Consider the following 5,492-nt stretch of genomic DNA (forward strand, 5'->3'; position numbering starts at 1 on the left):
TATATATATATATATATATACATATACACACATACGTATATATATATACATATACATACATATATGTATATAAATATATATATATATATCAACACACACACACACGTACACACACACACACACACACACACACACACACACACACACACACACACACATATATATGGCCATTTTCTAATTGTGGACAGTACCTGTGGAAGTGGTAGACCCAGGAAGACGTGGGCTGAAGTGGTAAGAAAGGATCTTTGGATGCTGGGCCTCACTGTGGAAATGACAAGAGACTAGCAAATATGGCAATTTGCAGTACTTGATAAGATGCATCAAGCTAAGTAAAACCACTGTGTTCCACACATGCAGGCTTGTCCTTTCAGGTGCTGGTGCCACATAAAAAGCATCCATGCAAGTGCTGCATTAATGCATCCAAGCTGGTGGCTTGTAAAAAGCACCCAGCTCACTCTGTTAAGTGGCTGGTTTTAGGAAGGGCATCCAGCCGTAGAAACTATGCCTCAACAGGAGCTGGAGGCTGGACAGTTTCCTGCTAGCCAGCTCCATGTTAGACCATCCAACCCATGTCAGCATGGAAAGCAGATGTTAAACAATACTGATTATATATGTATGTATGTATACATTTACACATGCACATACACAATGATCTTGATCCAAAAACTCTCTCTCTACTAGGCCACGTAACTATTAACAGGCAGATATGTTTGACATACTCCTAAAAAAAAACTAAAATGACAGAGTTGTTACAACTGAAATAGCCTTGTTCATAGGTCGGTTGTTGTTGATCTTGTTTAGCACCTAGTCAATCTGATATGAAACAGCTCAGGAATGTTATGAGTCATTGAGCAAGTAACTACTCTGTGTGTTTCTCAACCTGCAAGGAATATGAACTAAATCTTAAAATATCAATCTACTATCCTAGAGAAAACGAAAGGACACGGATAGTGTTGTCCTAAATACATCTGATAATAAAAGGAAATGGCCATGTGTGGGACATCTTGGATCATAGTTTTTTTCAATTAGTGCTGACCTGAGGCTAAACAACAGAATCTTGGCATTGTGGTACACATTGTGAATCCCTAGTATACATATCATTAATCCTAATTGTCTTCCAAGCTACTATCACAACTCTTGATAAGAAAACATTTGTTTTCTTGAAATAGTCTCTTCTTTAAGATAGAAAATTTTCAAAGTGCATTGTACTGTACAGAGTTCTATGTGAGACTGAAAACTGTGAAAAAGCAGTCTTCACTTGAGGACTGAAAAATTAAAGAAAAACACTGCTATACAAAGTCCTGTCTAGGCCTGAAAATCAAGATCAAACAGGGCTGTACAGTGTCCTATCTAGAACTGAAAATTAAGGTAAAGAGGTGCTGTACAGTGTCCATTCTAGGACTGAAAATTAAGGTAAAGCAATGTTGTACAGTGTCCATTCTAGGACTGAAAATTAAGATAGATCAGTGCTGCACACTGTCCATTCTAAGACTGACAATTAAGGTAAAGCAATGCTGAAAAGTGTCTTATCTAGGATTGAAAATTAAAGATATCACTGTGTCTTCTTTTGTATGAGAATTTAAAAAATTGTTCTGTGCTGTGCAGTGCTCTCTTTAGGAATGGAAACAAACAGCGAAATGCACTATGCTGTACAATGTTTACTCTGTTTCTCTATGTGAGTGTGTGTCTGCATATCAATGTAGTTCAAGAGCCTCCATTGAAAAAGCTAAAATTGACTTTATCTTTTTATTTGAATTGTATAATGTCTATTGACTATTGGGTAAAATATAGAATCTTAGAAAAATATATTGGGCATCAATTTGTGCAAATCTGAGTTTATAGAAGAGTTCAATAAGTTCAGTTGCCATGAGCAAATAATGGTTTTGTTACTTCAGTCTGGAAGCTAGCTGAGAGTGAGTATATGGAATGAAGGGAAAGAATAATGCTGAGATTGATATGGAAAGTGAGTGTGACCTTTTGTTCTTGTATTCAGTATTTCAGATCGTGATTTCTCAACAGTAGAACCATTCTTTTATCCTTAATTTCTTACTTGTTTCTCTTACTGGATTGCTGCCATGCTGGAGCACTGCCTTAAATTGTTTTCAGTCAAGCAAATCAACTATCGGAATCTTTTGTTGAACCATTAAGATACAGGGCTGCAAACAAACCAACATCAGTTGATGATGGAGAGCACAGTTAGAAACACACACATGCACATATTACATGTAACCTGTTTTGTGTATATATATATATATATATATATATATATATATATATATATATATATATATATATATATATATATATATATATATATATATATATACACACACACACACATATATATATAACCCATTATATATATACATATATATAATATCAACACACACACACACATATATATATGCATGTGTGTTGACTTTTCTCATTGTTGATGCCATTCTCTAAACAGGCACAAATGTAATTCCTTTCCAAATAAATAGCACTTCATATTCAAGGCTCTGATGAAGCTATAAGGTGTTATTCAGGCACTCAACTATGAGTCCACTGCATCTTATAGTAGAAACAGCTGTAAGCTAATGGAGTTCATAAGGTGATCATTTATTCCTTTGTCATCTCTCTTTCTTATATATCACATGGTTTCTGTTGAAACAAATTCTCTCACAAGGCACCAATTGGCCTTGGGGACTACAGTAGTACTAAACCAGAAATCACATAGTTGCAAAGCAAAGTTCTTAACCACACATCATGAATATGCCTATTGCCAACACTCCACTCTTTCTTTTGTCTCGCCTTTTTTTCCCCTCTTTCTCTTATGACAAAGGACTACAATCTGAAACGTTTAACTCGCCCTTGTCGCTTCCGTTCATTGCGAAATTAACTCATACCCTTGTTTGTTTTTGTTGCTTCTTTTTCCTTCTTTCTGAAATCTTTTACTATAAATTCATTTTTTTGTCAAACCATTTATTGAAACAATTAAGAGTTAGCCATCATTTTAATCTAATAAAAAATAAAGAAAACCTCTATAAATATATCAGTAATGCATTGTTAGAAATTTATCTTTAAAATTTCCATTTAGAAACAAAGTAAATACTGTCTAAAGTGGAAATTAGGTTCTGATTAAGTCTGGAAGTTATCCAAAACTCTTCACAATAAATTAGTGAGTAACACCTGTACATAATTTGCAGAATAGTGAATTATTTATTTATTTATTTATTTCAGAATGCATTTTTCTGAACAGTAGTCACATTGTTGGTTGCAAGGTTTCAATAGGAGACAGTCAATGTTAACTGTATTAAGGATGGTGCAGATTTTAAGGGCGGTTTTTGTCTGTGCAATTAGGGCAGAATGCAATGCTACACAGTACATTCATTCAAAACTATAATTTTATCAGTTTTCTTAGCAATATACGGCAGCAAAAAGATGTATACACACATACAAACACACAACACACACACAGGCACTAACACACAAAATAATATATACATTCATACCATCATCCTCATTTTACATCTGCTTTCCATGCTGGCATGGTGTGGTTGGCGTTAGGAAGGGCATCCAGCTGTAGAAACTCTGCCAGATCAGATTGGAGCCTGGTGCAGCCTTCTGGCTTGCCAGTCTGCAGTCAAATCGTCCAACCCATGCTAGCATGGAAAGCGGACGTTAAACAATGATGATGATGATGATGATACATCATCATCAATTAACGTCTGTCTTCCATACTGGCATGGGTTGGACAGTTTGACAGGAACTGGCAGACCAGAAGACAGTGCCAGGGTCCATTGTCTACTTTGGCTTAGTTTCTACATTTGGATGCCCTTCCTAATGTCAACCACTTTACAGAGACCCATCCAGCTTCTAGCCCTACTGTGTAATATTTGTATTACCAATGCCTTTTGTATATTTTCACTCATCTTGCCAAAATTGAAACAGCTTTATGTATAGCATGGGGAATGAGTCTAAACTTTTATAAGTACAGTGATAATTCAGTATAAAGCCTTTCCATAAAAATTCCCTTGCAGTTACCTATGAATGTATTGTGTTCTAAACTGGAACAAAGATTTGGGTTTAGGCAATTTTTGAAGCAGAATCAAAGTGGCACAGTGTGACAAACTCTCTTTAAATTACAGATGCAGTCTATCCAATGTGTTTCTACACATATTCTGCGTATTCATTTTCAGTTACAAGGCTTATCCCAAAACTATGGTATAAAACATTTAACTAAGATCCTCAAAAATATAAGAGGAAGCATTAAGTAACATAAGAATTGAATTTAATATATTATTTTGTTATTGTATTGGTTTCATGCAGGAGTACCACTAACCTTGATGTGAAAAGTTGATTACATAAATCTCAGTATTTCTAGACTTCAATATCATGTTAGAAATGTTGGTTCTCATCTATTCCCCAGAGTTAAGCATCAATGAACCTAGAGTTGGCTTGTAGATGATTCAGTGCTTTAGAAATTTAGGTCCCATATTTCCACCTTTAAAATTTCAGTCTTAAAGTGTTGTCTGTGAAAGCTATGAATAATGCCACTCCCTCCTAATCTTTCAAGCAGAAAAGATGAAAAATTAAAAAAGGGAAAATATCTTAAGCAAGATTTTTTAGTTCAAAATATAATGATGTTAACATAGTCTTACCATCAAAAAAGTTTTTTTGTTTCAGTCTTAAACATAGTTTTTGAATTTTATAAATTATTTATATATTATTGAGAAGAACAGAAACTGTAAACTTCATGCCAGCTAATGACTCAATCCATTAAAAATTGATGTTGTGATGCTGGTATGACTGATTTCAATACACTTTTATCTTGGGCTTTTAAGCAAGAAATTCTTTCACACTGAGATTGAATATATACATTAATTGAATTTCAAAAAGAAAGTCAATACATCATTAAAATGCATATTTTTCAAGCATTACAATGCAATTATTGACTCAGTACAGGGTCTTATAGTTTCAAAACTGTCAGCCTACAATCTATCTACGAACATGAATCTGTATAACCTCACCATGCAAACACAAACATGCATGAGTAGCTGTGGTTGTATATGTAATTAGTGAATGTAGGTGCAAATAAGTGTATGTGGATGTGAGTGAGTATGTATGTGTGTTTGAATATATATATATGTATATATTTAGGTTCGGTGATGCAAACAGGAAAATAGAATGACAAGCATGAGTATATAAATGTTTTTTATAAATAATTGACAGAAGTTACAGTGACTCAAGGGCTGAGTTTCGTGTGTGGACACTTATCAAACCATACATGTGTGTTTATATATATAACCTATACTGAGTCAAAGGGATGCCACCTATAGCCATTTTTGAACATAACAACTTTGAACTGCTGTCCAAACTGAATTTTTGGCGGCACAACTATTTGAGCAATCAGAATGCATACCTACTAGGTTGAGTCATCCTGACAAAAATTCCTCATATCCTCTCTCTCTCTCTCTCTCTCTCTCTCTCTCTCTCTCTCTCTCTCTCTC

At 34.7% G+C, this 5,492-nt stretch overlaps 1 protein-coding gene and 1 long non-coding RNA gene across 3 annotated transcripts in view; one reads left to right on the forward strand and one right to left on the reverse strand.

The window, feature by feature from the left end:
- LOC106883964 (beta-1,4-N-acetylgalactosaminyltransferase bre-4) overlaps window positions 1-5,492 on the forward strand; it is a 1,180,207-nt gene that overhangs the window by 476,850 nt on the left and 697,865 nt on the right. The gene's annotated exons all lie outside the window — the stretch shown is intronic.
- LOC128247596 (uncharacterized) overlaps window positions 1-5,492 on the reverse strand; it is a 46,373-nt gene that overhangs the window by 39,061 nt on the left and 1,820 nt on the right. The window lies entirely within an intron of this gene.

Source organism: Octopus bimaculoides, chromosome 4, assembly GCF_001194135.2.
Source record: "Octopus bimaculoides isolate UCB-OBI-ISO-001 chromosome 4, ASM119413v2, whole genome shotgun sequence".
Taxonomy (NCBI): Eukaryota; Metazoa; Mollusca; class Cephalopoda; order Octopoda; family Octopodidae; genus Octopus; species Octopus bimaculoides.